Below are 21,819 nucleotides of genomic sequence, written 5' to 3'. Positions count from 1 at the left end.
GCTTTGCCTTTTGTCTATCCCTCACCCAGCCCCTGCAGGTAGATGTATTCTGAGCCCATAGCTCTGTGTAATCACTCTATCCTTTCTGTACATCCTATCCAGGGCTTATTAGAGAGAGCGGAATGGGAATAATCCTTTAACCATACCTCATTGTATCTCTCTGGCCTAACATCCTAACCCCCCTTTTTTCCCTCTCTTTTGCCAGTCTTCTCATTAAACGTTTCCTACAGCATATTCGATTTGAAGAGGAAAATGTACCATAAAGTGACTGGAGGTGTTAGTTATGCCATGAAGTGCATAAAGGATGGTGTTAGTAGCTTGGTCAGACATCAGAATTTAAGTTGACCTAAAAGCTTTTATCATAAACTGCTTAAAGCTAAAGTGGTCCCCACACCGTGTGCTTCTTTAATGAAGCCTTCTCCGTTTTGGTTAGCATGGACAGAATTTTACTACAAATCATTTTATACTTTTACTTGTTATTCTGCACATATCTGCTTTTTTAAATGATATAACTTTTGTCCAAATGTAATGCATATTAATTAGCCATTAATCTGGGACATCTGTAGAGCATTGTGTGTTTATAATCAATTGTATGTGCTTTCAAATTCAGGCATGTAAAATTATTTCAAAATGCTGGAATATATGGAAAATACTTGAATTACAATGCAAATAGATACAGTACAGTATCTTGAAAACTTCAGAATGTCTTTAAGTGGAGTTTAGCAGCCAAAGTAAAATTGGATATAAGGAGAAAACAGAGATGGAGAATGGGAGAACAAACTCTGCTTGGTAATAGTTCTGTCATCATCGTCAGATGATTATCTCAGCAGCAGGGCCACTTAGGGCAGGTATGTAGGCACCCTGTGGTTATTTATGGGGTCTATCTTAACTCAGTCAGCCAGGGGAGAGATGCATGGCTGCTTCACTGAGCTTTGAAAACCCCTATTTTTTCTCCTCATATTGCCCAGTCCCCCTGTGGTCTCCTGGCAGGGGAGTGGTATACAGTAAAACCCCCTCAGAAACCACAGGCTGTGAGCTGGATATTGGCACTCTCCTTGATGTGTTTATGTGGGTGGGAGTACATAAGCAGAGGGGCGGAGTTGAAAGAGGAGAGTGAGGGGGCCTTGACCAAATGTTCCATTGTAATGTCCACATCTACTCTGACAGTCATTAGGGGTCTTTCTCCACTCTTCAGCGCTCCTGATATGAACTGACGACCGCGTCTTTGATCTGTCCAGCATGGAGGGGCACTGTTGCTGTGTTCCTCAGACCCAGACAGACATGGGAGACACTTCACAGGCATTCCATAGCGAAGCTATCCCACATTGCATGACACGGGAGTCTCATTCACTGCATAATTACCCATGTTTCCCAAGATAAAATTTTATCTCCCTCATTGTGTTTAATTTCCTTTAACACATTTTATAAATGGGATCTTTTCTAGGTCACTATTTTTGGAGTAATATTCAGAACCTTATGTTACACAAACAATGTCCTTGTTCTCCTTTTAGGAGAAAGCAGTACAAAGTACCTCAGAGTACCACGGAGGAGTACAGACCTAAACATGCAATCAATTCTCAGAGTCTTTTGAATCGTAGTAATTATTTCACTGTGTGGAAGAAATCATCCAGCCCCCTCTTTTCCCCCCACGGGCACAGCTATTTAAAGGATTACACAACGTGTGCCTTAAAACATGCTATACCAAGAAGATGAAGACTAATTTAGCCTTTATTTGCATCATAAGTGGTGCATGTTGTAATACAGAAAGTACATTATAATACAGTGTTCTGTAGTCCAGTCTCTGTGCTGAAATCCCAGTACTCACTGTGAGTATGGTAATCAGTGCAGTGCATAAAAATGCTCCATTAAAGACAATTACATAAACCATATGGCAAAAGAAAAAAAAGAACTACAATTCATAGTAGACTGCATGGGGAAAGAAAAAATGACACGCTTTTTTTCAATAAATATCAAAAATAGATGTTCAGTAGGCATATGCACAAGCAGGAACAAACTTTGTTTTCTAAGACACGTCATATGTCTGAGGGAATGTTTGTGCAGATAAACTAAAGCAAGTTGGATACAGAAAATAAACAAAGATAAACTTCCGCCTAAATGAAATAACCAGTTTCAATAGATGGCTGGTGGCATTCACAGCCTTAATGACATTATCAGACCAAATTAAACATCACAATAGTTTAATAACTCAAAAGCTTTCAAATTGAAAATGATCATAAACTGATCATCAAAACCCTTTTTAACAGAAGACTTCTAGATTTAGACCAGAAGTAAAGAAAAAAAAAAAAAAAGAATAACACAATAACCTTGCAGAAGTGTGATCCATCTCATGGATGATTGTGATTTGAAGCTTTTCTGCAGCACTTAGCTGAACTCAACATACTCTAGCGTGTTCTGCAATCCACTGATTTTTGGCACTTTAATATTTGCTTTGCCAGTTTGAGCTGAATGATGACATTTTCACAGGACAAGATCTGTAATCTTTAAAATTGCAGCTCAGTCACCTGTGCACAGGGTAAAAAGTTTTGGGAGAGATCATCTTTGTACAACCTTCACAGAGACAAAGTGTGTTTTAATAAGTTTTAGTGCTCAAGTGTGTGAGAGACCCCAATGCACTGTTACTCTTGCTACTGATGGAAAACTCTGACTCATACATTTCACCTGGCTCACACCACAGCATTGTCCACGTCAGTGAATCCTGTCAAATCAACTGAACAGTCAAATCTCAGAAAGCTTCTGGGAATGATACAAGTGTGCTCAGCACTTTGTCAATTGAACTTCATACCACAGAAAATATTTACAGTGTTCATTACCTAAAAAATATGCTTTGGAGCAGTTTATATACCCTTGATGAACATTTCCAGAAACATATGACTAATAATTCAGCAGGAGAATACAAATTAAATATTGTGGTGTCATTTAAATTGATGAAACGGAAGGATGAAAATTAGTATTTCATTGAAAATATTTCAAATGATTTCTCATGATTTCCAGCAGTGAGTTAAGTTAAAACACCAAACAATACACTTGTATCTGTTTGATTATTTATTTATTTCACACGGGAGACAGCTTAGATAAAAGCCTTAACATGCCTGACTGCAGAGACAGGGCTACATGCAAACGCTATGTTTATTTCCGCAAGAATGTCTAGGCAAGATAACAGCTGCCACTGGAGTACATGAAGGGTAGGCAAATGCTCAAAGCAAGTCCTTTTTCCTGCCATCAAAGCAATGACCTGTAGAGGGAGGGTCTTCTGATCGCATTAAGGATCATGTAATGAGTCTGTAGTATGGATTCAGGTTTGTGCTGGCACCAGCTGCCCTTGGTAATTCAGTGAAACAATGTCATTACCTGTATCATTTATCCTAGTGCTGTTCATTTCAGACCTCTTAGGGAGATCTAAGGCTGATTAAAGTACAGCTTGCTAAAGTCTGCAATGTCTGGTTGTCTCGTGATTGTGCACAGATGACAGCAAGGTTTCAGTAATGGTAAACAGAGAACTCTAAGCTGTGCTTGCACCAAGTAAACAAAAGGACAGTATACTAAAACATTCTAGGTTTATTCAGTGTGCTAACAGAGATTACGTGGGATTAACCAGATGCATGGGAAACAATATTCAATAGTGTAATCATTTAATCAATCGTATTTGGTTATGCTGTAATGTTCTCATGCTGGAAACTGTAGCATCAGCATTGACAAATCAAAATATTTGGACAAGCAATATTTGGCATGTCAGATATTGGGTTAGGAAACAAATATGCATTTGCCCTGAAGCCCTCCATCTGGACAATGTCCTCTTGGGTTACCCAAAAACCCGGCACTCACCACATATTTTAATGCTTTGTTTAGCATTCCATGTACAATGGATGTGAATTAAGAAAGTAAACAATACTGCCTGTATTTTTATCACTAATAAAGCATTGGTGCTTATTTATGTAATCACAAGTCAAATACAGTTTTGCTACATAAGTGTGTTAAAATATCAAAAGCCTCCCATGAATGAATAAGTCAATCAATCAATAAATCAATCAATGAATCAATAGTGTCATTTCATAATTACAGCTAATTTTTTGATGATAGAGCGCGGGGGGCTTCAATCATACAATGTAAGTGCCCTCATGACAAATGAACAATGTTGTCTTTGAAAAATTCCCCTGATCCTGAAATTTTTCTTAAGCTTCGCATTGTATCTCTCAGAGTCTAATTCAATCAATCACTGGACTTGTTTTATAACAGAGAAACGGGAGTCCTGTTTCCAATTCTGCTTTAGAAATTGAAATTCCAATTAAGGTCTTGGAATGTGATTGACTGAGGTGACTGGTTTTGATCAGAACAGGGCACTTTTAGATGTTAGTCTGTGGAGAACTGAAAGGGAACCATGGGATGACTCATGGAGGTTTACCAACACAAATCATCCACTGATCTCATGATCTCAAAACATCTTTTCTCAGGCTTTGCACTGGGGTCCTCAGAGAGTGTCTAATTCAGTCAATCTGCCACTTAGCTTTCTTTGTTTCCCTAACATGGTATTTGCAGTGAGCACTGGTGTCACTAAAGATAATGGAGGAAGGCAACATAATTGCTTCTTGTATCACAGTAAGAACATTCATTCACGATTGTGCTTTTTTTTTATTTGTATTTGTGCCAGTAATTACCTTCTGAGCTTTAAAGATTAAAGTATTAATCAAAAGCAGTGCTCTTGTTGCAGTTTCCACGTTCTGTCACAGTTTCCTTTTGTCACTGATTGGACTGTTCTCCATTAGATGATTAAAAATTTGTATAAATTGTAATATGCCCTAAATTAAGTGTGTCTATGAGACATGTTTGGATCATTAATACTTGGAGTTTGATCAGTGTTTGCTGTCAGTCATTGTGTGTGTTTGTGTGTTGTGCATTTGAGAGAGAAAGAGAGAGAGGGAGGGAGGGAGAGAGACAGTAAGAAAGAAAGAGACACAAAGGGAGATAGAGAGAGAAAAAATACCAGTAGGGTTAAGCTGAAAGAGAAAGAAAAATATGAAAAACTAGGTGGTTTCTGGGATTCTGAAAGAAACAAAGAGAAAGAGAGCAAGCGAGAGAGAGGTAGGTTGATGTCATTTTAAGGCTGATGTTAATCACAGTCAGAATGTCAGGGATTTGTTCCAGATATTTAATTCCAGAAGGACAAGCTGATATTGATGTAGTGGAACAGGGGTACTGTTCATTGTTAAAGATGTAAACATTCAATCTGTCATGACATAAGATGTAGTCTTTCTGTCTCAAGTCTAAATAGATGCACCAAACAGATACACTGATGGAATTGTCCATAACATTGATTTGTTCCTCAAATCATGTTGGCCTCTTACTGAAACCTATCACTATTTTTTCTGAAAAGAAGAAGAAGAAGAAGAAGAAGAAGAAGAAGAAGAAGAAGAAGAAGAAGAAGAAGAAGAAGAAGAAGAAGATCACTTCAAGAGCCCATGATGAGAGCATACAAGTATTTGACAAGTTTTCTCCTCTCATGATGGCTGAGAAGCCTCTTCAATAATCAAGACAAGAATAAAGAAAATGTGAACCGATTCACATACTGATAAGAAGAAAAGTCAGCAAACATTTATGTCTCAACTACATCCTACTTTTGTGAAGTTGTTATTGAGCAATGTCTGAGTTGACCCTAAGTAACACTTTGAAATGCCATCTCCTCCATGCCAGGGGCGAAGAGATGTCTTGATCTGGACTGGCAGTGGAGGGGGAAGTGTCGGCCTGTAACCTTGTCTGCAGGTCATGTGAACTTATAAGGAACAAGGAAGACTTGAATCACCATTTCTTACTGTTATATTGAAAGTCAGGTTTCCCTATCTTTTATCTTCATGTTCCAGAAGAGGTTTTAAAATCTGAAAAGGCACCTCACATAATCTTGCTTGTTAAATGAATGAAATGGAAACTAAACAAAGGAACAAAAGTAAATGTCAAATTGGAGGGGGAAGAGAGAGGAAAAATCGTTGGCTTTTTAGAAAGAGGCCCACGTGCAGTAAATCAGTGAGGCACTATAAATAGCTACATTGATGACTGTAGGAAGATGTGATGTAAGAAATGAGATGTGGCCAAGGACTTTGTGGGCCAGCACAAAACCACAGTTCTCTCTTAATGACACAAATGTGCAGAAACTCAACAGTCCTCCAGTTGCTTAGCTAGGTCAGCACACCACCCCCCACCTCCCACCTCCCAAAAACAGGAGTGGAAATGACTTAGCTTAGCCTGTCACCATTTCCAGGCCTTTCTTATGCTTCAAGATATTTTATAGACACAGCTATTGTAACCGAATTGGAACAGCCTTTGGTACAAAAAACTCAACATTTTATTGTGTGACCTAACTAGCTAATTCAAGTGCCAATCCACGTGTAGAATTGTAATTGGGCATGGAGAAGGAAAAGATATGGAAAAGCCTAGACATTAAGGAATGAAACATTTAGGTTGAAAAGTATGTGGAAAATGTAGATGTGACAGCCAGTAGCAGAGTACAAGCTAAATACTCGTTAAGAGATTAAGAGAACAACTGACTTGGGGCCAGAGTTTGCGTGTGTATACCTGCAAGTTTCACAGCGAGCACTGTCTCCTCTGTCAGTTCCTCACAAACTACTTTACTGTGGGAGTTCTTTCATCACAAATCTCATTTTCATGGAGACAACTGCAGACCATAATCTCATCAGGACATAAGCAGCATTACACTCGAGACTAACAATGACATTAAAGGACATACTGTAGACAATTCTACCATCGTATTCCAACAGAACAACTCATTAAGGATATCTGCACGACTAACTAAACTAAAAAGGATGTTTTAGTGTATAAATAAATAATTACAATAGAACACATGCAGCAGCATGAGTTTTTAGACTCATCATTTTTACAGATTTTATTGGTTCAGTGATTTGAATTTATACTGCATGTACCACAGAGGCACAGAGCAACAAAAAAATAAAGAATACAAAAATAAATTAAAAAATAAATAAATAAATAAATAAAAGGAAAGGAACGAAAGAAAGAAAGAAAAATCAACCAATTATAATTATTCATCACAAGTAAATGTATTATTATCTCTTATCTGTCATTGGTCCACACAGAGTTCACAAGGTATTAGTTGATAGAGGGTGGTGCGGGTTGGTATGGGGGGGGGGCTAAGAGACAACAGAAGAGACAGAGAGTAAGAAAGAGGATCTGGAGGAGACAGGAGGACAGCCATCAATCACAAAGCCCTTGGTCCGGGAAAGATATTTGAAATTCCAATCATATGTGTATTTGAATGAGAGGGACTGGTGGGCTGAGAGTTGCTGGGGCTGGAACATACATTCATTCATCACCTGCCCTCTTCTGTTGACTTTATACAAATGTTAAATATGTGCTGTTCAATTTTCCAACTGCTGAGGGAGACCTGGATGCTCTGAAAAAATACTTTGGATACATGTAAAACAAACAAACAAACAAACAAACAAAAAAGCAAATGATGGGGCAGCAAATTGAAATTTCACTTTCAGTTGAATGTCACTTCAAAACCCTTTCATGCCCAGCCAACAGTAAAAGCCGCTGCTCTATGTAAAGTCTATTTAGACAATAGTATCCATACACACTAAAATCGTTCTACTGCGTATAAATGATAAGAGTTTAGCTGTAGGAGTAGTTTAGCATGTATCATCCTCTCAGATGGTGGCCTCTTTACAGATTCAGTTATGCAGTCTTCAGAATTTGTTTTGTTTCCAGCAGGTCTGTTTGACTACAGCAGGGGTCTGATTAGAATTGTACAGGCTACAACCGACAAAACATCCTATAGGGAGCTTCCCTAAATAATGGCTTTAAATTTTCTTCGTTTGGTACCCTGAGGCTTATTACTTAATGACAGGGTATAAAATTTGTTTGTTTGTTTGTTTGTTTATCTATTTGTTTATTTTTTCTGTATTCAGGACCTGCGGCTGGGTGTCTTACAGGACTAAATTTGCAGCAATTTCTTTCAAGTAATTAAGCAAAGTAGCCTTTCAACCAGCTATAACTGAAATCCTACACAATGCCTAACATGCCCTCTCTTGGTAGAGTAAGGAGAGTAAATGAGAGTAAATCGGTTATATGACACCTGATCCATGTGAATGCAGTCAAGAGACTGTCAGCCAGCCTATCTGCAGTGACAGTTTGAAGCAGGACAAGCACTGTATGGAATGAGGGTTGGCGGTCAGCAGTTGAGAATATTTTGTGAGGCTCAGCATTGGTGAGAGTAGTGCAATACTGACTCCAGCTGGGTCCACCATGGCTCCCCTGTGAATCTGGTGCCACAGGGGGCTGGAGATAGTGATCCTTCTGAATAATCCCATCACAGGAGGGATGGATTAGTGTTCTAGTCCCCCGGGCGGCCACATCGCCACACTGTGAAGCATTCTGCCCAATTATCTCCAGTCTCCAGCCTGTCTTCAGCCACACTCCTCTGATCCCCAGTCACCCTGTCATTGAGCCAAGCCTGACCCACACAGGACAGAGAGACCAGAACAGTGCAGAACAAAACAGCAGTAGACTGTAGAATGGAGTCAATAACTGCTTTGAGTCTCTCTGAAGTGTTTTCTTCCATATTCTCTGCAAATTAGCCGCTTACTTCTCTCTATATTATTTATGTAGGAAAAAGTCCATTCTTTTCAGCTGAGTGCAAATGGCTGTGAGAGTAATTACTAATTACGACATTCTGCAATATTGAGTCATTAATGTGAGCAAGTCATATGTAACAATGAATGGAGTGAGACAATCGCCCTGGCATTGATTATACCCCACTTTAGAGCTGGAATTGAATTTGCATTTCAACTATTTGTGTCTGTTTCTAGATTTGAGTAGTTTTTCACAGTAAACAGTCTAACAGCAAACAGCAAACTTTTTTTTCAGTTTAAATTCTTTTCCATAGTCACGTGAATCATGAGAAGAAGAAGCTATGTGAGAGTACAGCTGTAGAATTAATTTACCTGTGAAGATCATTTCAATGCTTTCTCTCTGCACACATATAATGGAACAGGTTAAGGAGACTTCCACCATTTGACTCCACCTCAGGGTTATCTCTCTCATCAATATGCCACCAACAGAGTTCTCTGGCTGAAAGTTGCATGATAATGCATTTTAATTCCATTATACCTCAAACTCCAGCTTAATAAGACATGAATATCTACACAGCCCAGTAATTTTGATCCCTCTGAAGAATGTATGAAACATTTACTTTCATAAATGACTAATAATCCATCTTTCCTTTTAAATAGTTCTAGATTAATGTATGTATCATTCCTCTCTCCTCCCTGTTCACTCTCCACATAAAACAATGTTTTTGAAATATTATATAAATAATTATGATGGGTTACACCAAGTAGCCTACAATGTGCACCTTGTAAATCATATTATACTGCAAGGATAACGGGGAGCAGGATGACCTTGTGTTTGTCTGTGTATCAATAACTTTGATCTAATGTTTAACTCTCTACCGCCTGCAGGCTGTGTCCACAGCAGTGAGTTAAACCCATGTTATCAGTGCTCAGTGAGCATGTAAATGCTAACCTCATCCTTTCATACATTTATTGTCCTGACTTGGGATCTCTATGCTTAAGTCCAGCAGCTCTTATGATGGTCTTATGAACAAAAGCAGATTTGCTCCAAATCTACAGAGCCAATGCCTTCAGGCCCTGATCTGGGCAAATCTATGGATGAGCTGGGTGGATAGGAAGAGCTCCTAAAGCATCTTTGAAGCATGAAGAGGACAGTCCTGCCTTTGTACAGCAGCTAGAGCATATGAAGACTTGTAAGAGAAGCTGACCAAGCTTCATGAATGGATGGTGTGAATAGTTGTGACATAAGCTTTGTGAATGGTTGAAACTTTGCTGTTAAAGGGAGTAACTGCAAGCAATTCAAATCAAAGGTCTTATCCAAACTAAATTATATTACTTATGTCTCTTGTTCACTAACATTTTGGTTGAGTCTGCATTTGGATACACCATTGTTAGATCTTCAACATTTTCCACAGCCTGTCCTGCTTGTTGACATGCTATTTTAGGCTAGTCTTCAAACCACTTTGACATTCAAATTGACATATGCCGTATTCTCTCAAACTATGTTTCAACACCGTAGGCCCTGATTCAGTGCAGTTGTGTATGCCAAAATAAAACAAACGAACACATGATCAGATAAATGAATGAATTAAATTCAAGTATCTGAATGGTGACTGGTGACTTTTCTTTTTGAGATGAAGCTGAACTGTTCTCAAATGGGAACCACTGAGATACATCAGAGCTGCTGGTAAATTACAGCATTTCAGCCCAGGCACAGCCCAGTTGAAATCCACAAAAAGTGCATACAAGTTAAATCATATAACACCATCCTTACACCGTAAGTTGAGGTGACACTTTTCTGTCGCATGCCTTACCTGCAGGAAACTGAGGAACATTTTCTCATACTTTGATTCTTTTTTAGCACATAGAGAAATAGTCTGTATTCTTACACAGTTTTTTTTACTGTTAACCCTTCCACTAAGCCTGTATTTTGAGGAAGCATCTACACCACTCAAGTTGAAAAAAAATAAATAAATAAATAAATAAGGCTGGATATTTTGTCTGTATAAACCCTTATTTCAAGCTATAATTCCAAAGCCACACTTTGACTGCTGCATCCAAATGCTGAGTGTACGTGTAGATTATGTTGCCCCTTAATTTCGAAGTGGCAGGAAGTGGGACCAGGATGTTGCTGACTTGTGGGAAAAACAGAAACATAAGGTAATACTTTCAGTTGTCCGTCTGTATCATTTCCAAACCTTCCAAGCCTCTCCCACTCTGTGCAGCAGCCTTTGCTTTGTTATCAAAATTCTCCTGTAGAGTTCTGGTTCAGTTCTTCCATTTGAATGACATTTTTGTAATGGCCTCTAAGCAAGATTAGACTGGAATAACACTTCTTGTTCATAGGTTCTTTTACCATCTTTGACCATGAAACTACAACCCATTGCAGTTTTCTTACTTTCAATCTTGTTTTTTCTTTACTTCAGTAGATACACAATTTATGTTAGCATTCTGGTGGTTTGCTAGTTCTATGGGTTGTCTGTTTATACAGGAATCATACCTTTGCTGGGGATACAGTTGCTTGCATTATGGACTAATCAACTGTAAAGAAAGAAAAACAAATCCCTCTTTCTTACAGCAATAAAACCAGCACAGTCAAGCTGTTCAGTAATCCATCTTAAAAAGCATAATTCACTCTTTGGCTCCTTTGGAGGCTGAAAATTAATATCCAATGCTCAGCCGGTGATTTACCCAGGCAAAGAATTAGAAATATATTATGCTGGCAATGAAGTTTTAAAGTCATGGCCTTGACATAGATCACAGCTTTCAATCCCTGGCTGTGAAAACAAAACTGCAAAGAATGCCACCATTCACCCGATCCTTCTGCAGAAGGCTTTTTCTGAGTGAACTGATAGTTACATTTCAAACTGTTTGGGGGGAGAGACAGCACGAGAGAGAGAGAGAGAGAGAGAGAGAGAGAGAGAGAGAGAGAGAGAGAGAGCGAGAGAGAGATTTCAAATTGTTCCACTTGTAATAGTTGAATGAGTATCTCCAAAGTGAGATCATCATGCTGAAAATAAAGCTGTGTTCAAAGCTAAGTAAGAGCACATTCATTCACTCAGTTTAAAGGGGGAATAGGCTGCATATTCTCAGACAGAGTTCACATTAAAGTCCACAAATGAGCAGTGTCTGACACATCTTTGTACTCATAGAAAGAACAAATTAGCAATAGATAACGCATTTCATTTTGCCTCACTTGCATTTTTTTCCTTTTTTTTTTATGGTTAGAACCAAGTTTCTCAGAGTCCTGTGGATGGAGTCACAGTTTGAAATCTGTTATGAGTTTTCAATCTAAAAATGCATTTGAAAGAAAAAGATATGACACCATTAAGCAAGAGAAAAAGAAAAAAAAAAAACCTTCACACACAATAACACACACTGGGTAGAATTAGGCTGGAGGTGGGGGGTTAAAAAATTAGTATTAAAATTGCAATGTATGATCTTCCTGAAATGGCCTTTGAGGGAACAGATAGAATGATGAAACTCCAAAGACAAAGAAAGACAGTTATGGTTCTGAAGGCTTTTTTTCAGCATTTTCATTTCATCCATTTCCCACCCCTACTTGCTGTCTGTTTCTGCTTTAATGTTATCACACATTTTTCCTCTTTCATAGTGCGAAATGAAATATGTTTGACGAGGTAGACACTCCAAAAAAAAAAAAAAAAAAAAAAAAAAAGAAAGTTAACCAGTCCGAATCATTCTCCAAATGAATAAAATATGGTTTTGTGTCAATAGTGATCCATGCAGAGTGATGAAGCCATGGCTGTGCTTATGGGATGATTGTCAGGGTGCATTATTGTAAAGGATTTAATGCACATGCGCTCTATAACACACAATGGGATGTCATGACGATGAAAACCATAACACCAGCTTGTACTTCAAAGCAGCATGATTTTTTTTTGTTCTTGTTGTTTTTTTAAGGAGTGACATTATGTGTAAAGCATATCACTCTAAACTCACTCTAAAGTGTGTTTGTGTGTGTGTGTGTGTGTGTGTGTGCATGTGTGTGTGTGAATGGAAAATAAAACTTGGACAGAAAATTTCCCATTTGCTTTATAAATCTACTCCATAATGCTGCATTTATATCCAATATAAATACAAGGCTCTGCTAAAAAAAGGCCTGAACTTGTTTTTGTTTCTCTAACTCAGTGTCATAAAAAGTCTAGACAGGAGGAGTTCCTGCCTTGGCCCAAGTCTGAGGAAGCAATATCAATGTAGTGTGCAGGACTTTCTTTCTTTCCATCTTGCTTTCCTTCTTTCTTTTTTAGTCAACTTACTCTGTAAAACTTCAGAATATTGCTGAAGGCTGATAAAAGAAAAAGGCAGATAAATTTCCTTTTGCATCACCTTGTACTTATGAAGGCCTATAATGAGCCTGAGGCAGAATTTTATACAGGCACCCAGGCAGAGACCTATTTTAAATATATTACAAAAAAAAGAAGAAGAAGAAGAAGAAGAAGAAGAAGAAGAAGAAAGGAGAGAAAAGTAAAAAAAAAAGAAGACAATGTACAGGTGGGTGGAAAACAAAGTGGTGCTCTATGGACAGATCTGGTCATATTAAGATCTTAAAGATTGACCAGTCATTTTGTTCTTGCCTTTTGTTTGCTTGTACATGTCAAAATCACTACAAGCCATATGGTGCAGAAATATGTTTGCAATTTCTGGAAAGTGTGATGCCTTGGTGAGCTCTGATAGAGATGAGACAAAATAGAGTATACATATATAACAGAAACCTTTTTCCTAATTTTCTCACCAAGTAGTATGTGCAAGTATCTAAATTTTTAAACACCGCTAAATTAAAAAAAAAAAAAAATAAGAGTGTTCATAATATTGGCTGTGCACTTAATGGCATCATTCTTTAACTGTAATCACAAAGTACTAAAATAAAAAAAAACATTGATAATCTAGAGATTCTCTTTGTGCCAAGGATGAATGAAAATAAATTTGGGCACAGAGTTTTTATGAGCGGAGGAGAAAAGACGCATGAGGAAAAGTGAGTTAGCTACACAGAGCTTGTGATGAATGCTGAGAATCTGATTAAATGAAGCATGCCATCATGTGGTGTCACTGGGGAGAAGGCAATTAACAGTGAGTGGAATCCTTCAGAGAAACACAAAGAAACCTTATACCTAAGCCAGGCTAAGTCCCCCCCACTCCCCCAGCCAAAAGTGAATAAGGTTTGTTAGGTATAAGGCCCTTGTGTTCTGGAAGAAATCGTTTGACCGTGATCAGCAGGGCTGCGAGCGATATGATGCCAGTTTTGATGAGAGCACACCTAGTGTGTTAACACTGGGCTGTAAATGTGTTGATTTTATTCTCCTCTTCCAGTGACCTCAGAAAGCTGTGAATTACGATACCAGGTAGTTTACAATTACTACCTATAAATGGACTCTAGAATAATATTTTGTTTTCAGCTGTTAAAAAGGCAGTTTTGTTATCTGATTTTACTGAAAATTAGGTAGGTGGAAAGCTTGCCTTAAGGAATTCTAAAACAATGGACGCATAGAACCATGGAGTAGTTGAAAGAGTTCATTGTTTTCTTTTAAAATCTTATTCTGAATTTCAGACACTTACTGGTTTGCTTAAAGAGGCTGCTTCTTCTTCTGAGTTTCTTTTGAGAATTACGTTATTCACTTTTCCAAGGAACAGTACGTAAAACACAATAGCTGAGCTTTTCAGAGAGATCTTGCGGATCACACATCAAGCAGTCTGGGAAAAAGTGGAATATATTTTTCCTCCTACTTCCTGCAGAAAATATTAAAGAATCTATTTATTTATTTATTTTTATTTTATTTTCTCATTTTTTATTTAACCAAGCAGATGCTGTTACCTCATTAAACTGAATATTGGTGTAATGATCAAACAAGAGCTGTTGTCTAGAACATTCTCAGCTTATATACTAATATTAGAATTACTCAGCATTTAAATAGCAAAAGTATAAATTTCAAAAGGAAACGAAATGGGTTGCCCCAAAAAACACTCAAGCGATTCAAAAGCTCTGTGTTGACCAGGCTTTTCTCATCCTCTGAAACAGCAGCCATCTGGACTTATTATAGTTATTTTTTCCCTTCATTTATCCAGAAGCTATCAGTGTGATGCATCATCCAAAGGAGCTGTTTGTGGAGATGCTGTCTGTGGAATAGCAGTGATATGACAGGCATTTGCTCTTGACAGATTTTCTTGGATGTCCCTGACAGTCAGTGCCATGAGCTGGCCTGATGGACAGCAACTGGATCTTATCAGCCAATGGCTATCAAGGAGCAGGACATGCCTCTTTATCTCTCAGCCACATATTCACTCCTGGGCTTTTGAGGAGATGGGGAGAGAGAGAGAGAGAGAGAGAGAGAGAGAGAGAGAGAGAGAGAGAGAGCAAATGTGACAAAATTTGTCACTTTCACACGTAATTTGTGACTTTCTCATGTCCCATGCATGTGTGAGAATGTCTGCAGCATGTGAGTAGGAGGGAAAGAGAAAAGAAAAGAAGTGGCCAAACATGGAATAAGGATATAGCAGGCATAAACCAAGAATAAAAAGATGATTAAGAAAGAAAGATTTGGTGAGAGACAGAGATGAAAAGGGAAATGCTCTCTCATGCAGTGCATGGTGTGTGGTCCCTGGACAGAGGAGGGACTAAGAAGTGGGTCTGTGGTTAACTGCTGTGCTAAGCATGTCAGATGGGCTCAATTCCCTGGCTCCACTCCTCTTCAGCCTGTCATCCTTCCGCAGTGATTCACAACATCTGTACACACACACACACACACACACACACACACACACAACACGATGCACATTTCTCCACAAATGCCAATGAGGAGTCATTATAGGGACAACAGAGTAGAGGCAATTCATCCATTCAGACCCATCAGAACTAATCTTGTTGACATTTAGTTTATTCTTCACAGATGATTCTTTTGATTTATCTCTTTACGTCCTTCCTTGTTTAGAAAGAGAGGGGCGTCTCTCATCATCACATATTCCCATCCTGCCAGCCATTAAAAGCTCCGCTTGCACCTCTTCTTCTTGTAGCATCACACTGGGAATTCCCATCAAATTGTTTCACCATGCGAAAACGACTGCTCCTCTTGTGGGACAGAGGAGGCACCTTGTTGCCATAGATATTATGTCGCATGACGAACATTAAATTCTTTAAGTTTATTTTCTTTCGGCTGTGTAAGCTTGCTTTACATTTTCCAACATAGAACTTTCAGTTTAGCACATTTGTTCTTGTATTAATTTTGTCCTTGTCTGCAATGATTCAACTGATCTCCCACAAGTACAGAATCTTATAGGGATAGTTAAAGTTTTCTGGAGATTGTTTATCAAGCTTAGAAGTCCCAAAGGAAAACAAAATGAGTTTTGCTAAAGCTCCAGCTGAGTTCCAATAGGGAGTGGCTGATGCTTTTACTTCCCTGGCAGACAGGACGAGAGCCACAGGTAGGCCGGGCTGCATGCCCTCCTGACGACGACTGATGATTGCAACGTGTTATCTCTGTGATAACAAGAACAGATTGCAAAAGGGAACAACAGCAGACGCAGAACATCTGCCTGACACAGTTATGGATGGCTCCAAAAACAGCCAGTGCCAAAAGACAAGATTACACTACAGAAACAAAACCACCGTGGCTCAACAGATCACAACAAATGTAACCATTAAAACCTTGGGGTTAAGGTCTGTGGTGTGCACTTTTAATTTCACTTCAAAATTAGGAATGGGAATTTGAAGATTAAAAAAAAAAAACAAAAAAAAAAACCCAGGGTTAATGAGAGTATGCACTTTTTATACAATCACCAGAAGTAATCTCAGATAGATGGTGTTCTTAACCTGTCATCTTACAAACCCTGCCTTGATAATGTTTTATATGCTGGACACTGTTAGTCTTTAACTTTTTGTTGTTGTTGTTGCTGTTGTTGCTGTTGCTGATTTGATAGCATTTCAATGGGTTATTTAGTTTTAGGCTCCCTGTTTAATTTATTTCAAATACTACAGTTGTATTATACCAACATAGCACACTCTATTAAATGTGGGAAGTTTATATATTCTATCAGGTTGTTTTACTTTTTTTTTTCCTTTCCTTTCTTTTTTTCATCAGCTAGTCTCTTCCCAAGTATTAAAAAAAAAATACTAAACAGACCATTAAGAATTATTTCCTTCATGGCATAAATAATTCATGAACAGACCATCCTTGAGATCTTTATTTTTGTGGTGTAACTGAGGAAATAAAACACAATGATTAGAATGAGACCTTGGATTCACTGCTTTGGCAGCACACCTCATTAAATCATGGAGAAAATGAACCTGCCCATGGTGCAGTATGCTGAAGCATGCTGCATACTCACAGGGCTGGTATTTAGAGAAACAAAAGACAAAGAATATTCATCCCACTTCACATGGGGTCTTACATTAATATTAATAATATAGTGGCGGATGAGGGCAAAGCTTACACATGATAGAGAAAAAAAAAATGACCCATGTAAGTCCAACTTTGTTGTATTACACTTACATCATCATGTAGATATTTAGCATTTTTAGGCCCATTCCCTGAGCATGCATTGTTTACAGTATGGGATAAAATTGAAATATACACAAGAAGTCATGTAGTCACATTTTGGATTCGTTGTGGGTGATTTTTAGTGAATGGCACTAGTCAAGTGGAGGGGAGTTACATTAGACTAGTTGTCAGATGACCAGTGACTAGAGGTGGAGCAGAGTGCGATGGCAGGCCAGTGGTCATCCTGATGGTGTATGGAGGGATATGGTAAGTTCAGTCTCTGGCAGTGATTGACAGAAAAATTAATAGTTTTTGGTAACATAAGAAGCATTTATCCCCAAGCCATCACTGGAAATGTAGAGGTCCTGCAGTGGAAAATATTTTGCTAGCAAAAAGAGGGGTTTTTTTTGTAAAGCTGTGTCGTGATGATTTGCCATCCAAGTGGTTTTGTAAGACAGACAGACAGAGTTCTTTTCTGTGATCTTCAAGTCAAAAAGTTGGAAGGAGAGAGGAGAGTAAAGGTTGAGTACCATCATACCATCACCACAGCAAACAGTAAGAAGATCCATATGATTTATTAACAGAACTTAGTAACTCAGAACACAGACAAAGGATCAGTGGACTAAGCATTAATCTCTGGGGAGCACCAGTTTGAGAGGCTCTATGCAACAAAGACTTATCTTATCCTCAAATTATAATATAAATCAGAATAGAGCTAGTGCTACAATCATTGTTTGATGGTTCATATGGTTATGGCCACAAACAGGTGTAGAAGTATCAGGATAGAGGTTAAGGAGGACTTATGAGGTTATGAGGTTATGTGGAGAACTTTCATGAAATGAGCAGGATCTGGGCTTTATTTTGGGATGAGATATATAAAACAGGGTAAACTGAATGAGGGCGGTACCTATCAACCAAGCCAATAGTGAGGAGAAAATTGATCAGGAAAACTGCAAGTAGGAGAATTTCACCAGGAACAGTCTAGGGGAGTGATAAATACAATGTCATGGGAGGAGGTCATCACAGAGCATGCAGAGGAGAGAATTTCTGTAATATTTACAACTCCTTCTCCAGTAAACCTGTAATCATGCATGCTATCCTTCCACCGTTGAACCCTTTCCAAGGCCACAGTGGCCAGTCGATTGACCCTCAAAGCACCTTATGAAATCATCTGCAGAAAAAAGAGAGAGGAAGTGAGTTGTGGTGGAGTTGAGAGAAAGCAAAAGTAGTTTACTGGGGTTGGAAATGTATGTGTCAATTGTAGAATGGAAGAAGGTCACCTTGGCAGCTGTGACTGCAGAGGAGAAGGCTTTGAGCAGGGCACGATACTGAGTCCTATCAGTAGGTGAGCTGGATTTCCTCAATCTCCTCTTTCCCATCCTTAGCACAGAGTAGTCTGAACAAAGCATGTCCATCAGCCAAGGACTGGAGGCTTCTGGACAAGCTGGTTTGGAGACAAGAGGACAGAATGAACCATGAGACGTGAGAGGGAGGAATTTAAAACTGAGGCAACAGTCAGACAACAAATGTGTGTGAAATGTAAGGAGCAAGGATAGATTCTCAAACAAAAGGTCAGAGGCAAAGATTTTTTGAAGTTCTGACTAAATATGTAAATCCATCAGTTGATGCTGATGGAGAGGGTTTGGGTTTGAATATAAAAGGCTGAAAAAAATCCTCTACTCTCTACGGTACATTCATTGCCAATATTAAGTCAAGCAATTTTTCCTGTCAGTAAATATTTTGTCATTTAAAAAAATTTTCCAACTCATTTTTTTCCACGTAAAGTTGGATCATAAATACTGATTTAGTCCCTCCCTTGCTTGTCAGCTTAGCATAGAGGTTCACAGTTCAGTAGAAATTCCCAAAGAAATCTAAGACTGGTAGAGAAAAATGTACCCTACCTTGACTGCAGCGTGTATGTGCTTCCGTTACAGAACAAGCTCCCACTCTCTTGTGTTAAAAGCTTGCTTGTTCATGCGTTCAGTTTTGTTTATTAGTTCTCTGGGGCTGTGTTAGCACTTCAGGGCCAACACAGACATGAGAATGAAATGAAAAGTAGAAAATCCGCACAATACTCTTGACCTCATTTCACAATAGCTAGGCTTTTTTCTTTGACTTTGCTCATCGGAGTAGAATGGGTATGTTTGACTAGTCATGTAAAAAGTACCTCTCGCTAGCCTATGACTTCATTTGACAGGTCATGATGTGTTACACTATGTAAGTGTTTTGCAAGGCTCTGAAACGACAAAGAAGAAGATTTGAACTGTTCACAGCTAGAAATGAGTGAGACACCGTAATGTCAAAACTTACCAGAAGTCCCACCTCTCCTTCCTCCTAACTAAACTTTAGGAATTTATCTATTCATTAACTCTTTTTTTTCTTTTACCCAAGACGATAGTACTGATAGGAGCCATTATTGGACTTTTGGTTCATGCCAGATTAGAACTATCTCTTCCATCTTTTCTCTGCTTGCCAGGCTATTTTATTCAGCACGAATGACTATGCTAATTTCACTTCATTTCAGATATGGGGACTTTTATTACTTTTTTTCCTCCTTTCTTTTTTTTTGACATCAGAGTGGCATCAGTGCAGCAGTTCACTGGCTGCTGAAGTGCAAGTGAGAAACTACCTGCAGGCAATGTTAAAACGAAAAGGCATTTGGCCCTGTGGGTCAAAGAAGCCTGTGTTTGTTTCTGGAGCTGAGCAGAATTCTGACAACACAATCTCCATCATGCTAAACCTGCAATCAGTCCCTCTGAGATAATGACCAAGCACAAAGAGACAAGAATCGGCCGCAGTCCAAACAACATCACTACTCTGCGCTTGGCTGTCTGTGTAAAAAGTCCAAAAAAGAAAAAAAAAAAATTATGAGTGAATCACTCACAATTTTTTTTCCCACTTCCACCCGACTCTTTTCATTGTGGGAAAAATGGAGGGATGAGTGAAGTCATGACAGATGGCTTTGAGAAGGAAAGGAATTCACATGGAGAAATGACTGACAACAAGAGCCTCAACTTAGGACCCTGGATATTCACTGACCATTTTGGCAAATGTTGCCCCAAGCCACTCAAGCGAATGTTCCTCCCTCTGTGTCTGGTTCCATCTGGACAGAACTGTGGAATGTTAAGTAGGACTGATTTACCAATCACATAGCACAGTTTATCATATGAGGTCCTTTTTCCAGAATATTGGTGTCCAGCATTCAATACACAAGAGGCAAAGAGAGCAGACACTGTGTCTTTATTAAGAGATAGACACAACCAACACATGGTGTACCACCCTGTTTTTGAAATCATCCATCAAATGACTCAGAACAACAACAACAAAAAAAAGTTGTTGCTACAGATACAGAAAAAGAGAGAGAGAGAGAGAGAGAGAGAGAGAGAAAGAGAAGGGGAAAAAACTGGTAAAAAAAAATTAATTGATTACTTACTTAATTTGTGAATTCTTTAACTTTCTCATGACAACAGATCTAAAATTGGATGACAGTTGGGTTTTACATCACTGGTAGTTCATTTGTATATCCCAATGAGTATATTTGCAAGAGCCTTAAAAGGTGTCAGTAACTTGATAAACGATATAACTTGGAGATGCAAAGCTTACTCTGAACAAATATATTCACATAGTTTTTCTACATTTGAGCTCAAACTTTAACATATTATTTGTGAACTTTATTTTCTTCATTCTTTTATATATGACTTTGTCAACTGCACCAGTAATTTTGAAGTGGGTGTTAAATTTATAGAACAGCATCAGTTTCTAAGAGGCAATCGCAATGAGAATCAGCTTAACAGTGATGTCTTCAAACTTACACTTGATGTTAAAATACAAATAAGCCAGGTATAATTTTTTATTCATCATTGACCTATGTACGACAGACAAATCAAAAAGCTAGTTCAAAACCATCATAATACACTGATGTTCTTGCCTGAGCACAGATTAGCATGTCAGTGAGAATGGCAACTGGCATCAGCTGACCAGCCAAACACAGTGTTTATCTTTGTGGTCTCAGTGACAGTGATGTGATGAAACAGCCAAGGCAACGGAAACTGGACTGCACCTCAAAACAGCTGCAATATATTAGGCTTTCAATCTTTTCCATGTCCAGCACTTTTAAAACTATTTGAGTCTGACACTATAAAGTGTAAATCCTCCACTCCTGTGTCATGTAAATTCTTCAATTTACGTGACACGGAACTGCTCAGTCGCTCATCACACAGCCTACTAAGCAAAGCAAGATTTTTTTTGGAGCTATGCATTTTGTTTTCAGTGGCCTGCAAATGCCAAGAGAATACTAATCACATGAGTAATCACTCTGATTTGGCCATTAGAGCTCAGTGGAAGCAGTTAAGCTGACACCTGCTTGATCGGAGTGTAAGACCAAACTTATTAATGTATCGAGCCGAAGGCTTGGATAAGGATAAGAAACAGGTGTATAATACAAATATAGTGAGAGGGATTTTGAAAAAGCTACACATGCCTGTGTCCTCCAAGTGACCTCCATTTTTCAAGAAAAACTGACAGTTTCATACTTCCACATTATTTTAGGAACACAAACCATTAGCAATGCAAGGCTGTGATATCACCATTTTCCATGCTTTACAGTCTAAGTAATTTACCCAGAGGGTCCAGAAATGAAATTGACTGAATGCTGCTTGTTCTAAATGAAGGGTCAGAGGAAAATGTGTGACAAGCTCACACAGCTTGAAATAAAC

Source organism: Chanos chanos, chromosome 2 (genome assembly GCF_902362185.1).
Source record: "Chanos chanos chromosome 2, fChaCha1.1, whole genome shotgun sequence".
Classification (NCBI taxonomy): Eukaryota; Metazoa; Chordata; class Actinopteri; order Gonorynchiformes; family Chanidae; genus Chanos; species Chanos chanos.
Note: the sequence above shows the minus strand (reverse complement) of the source record.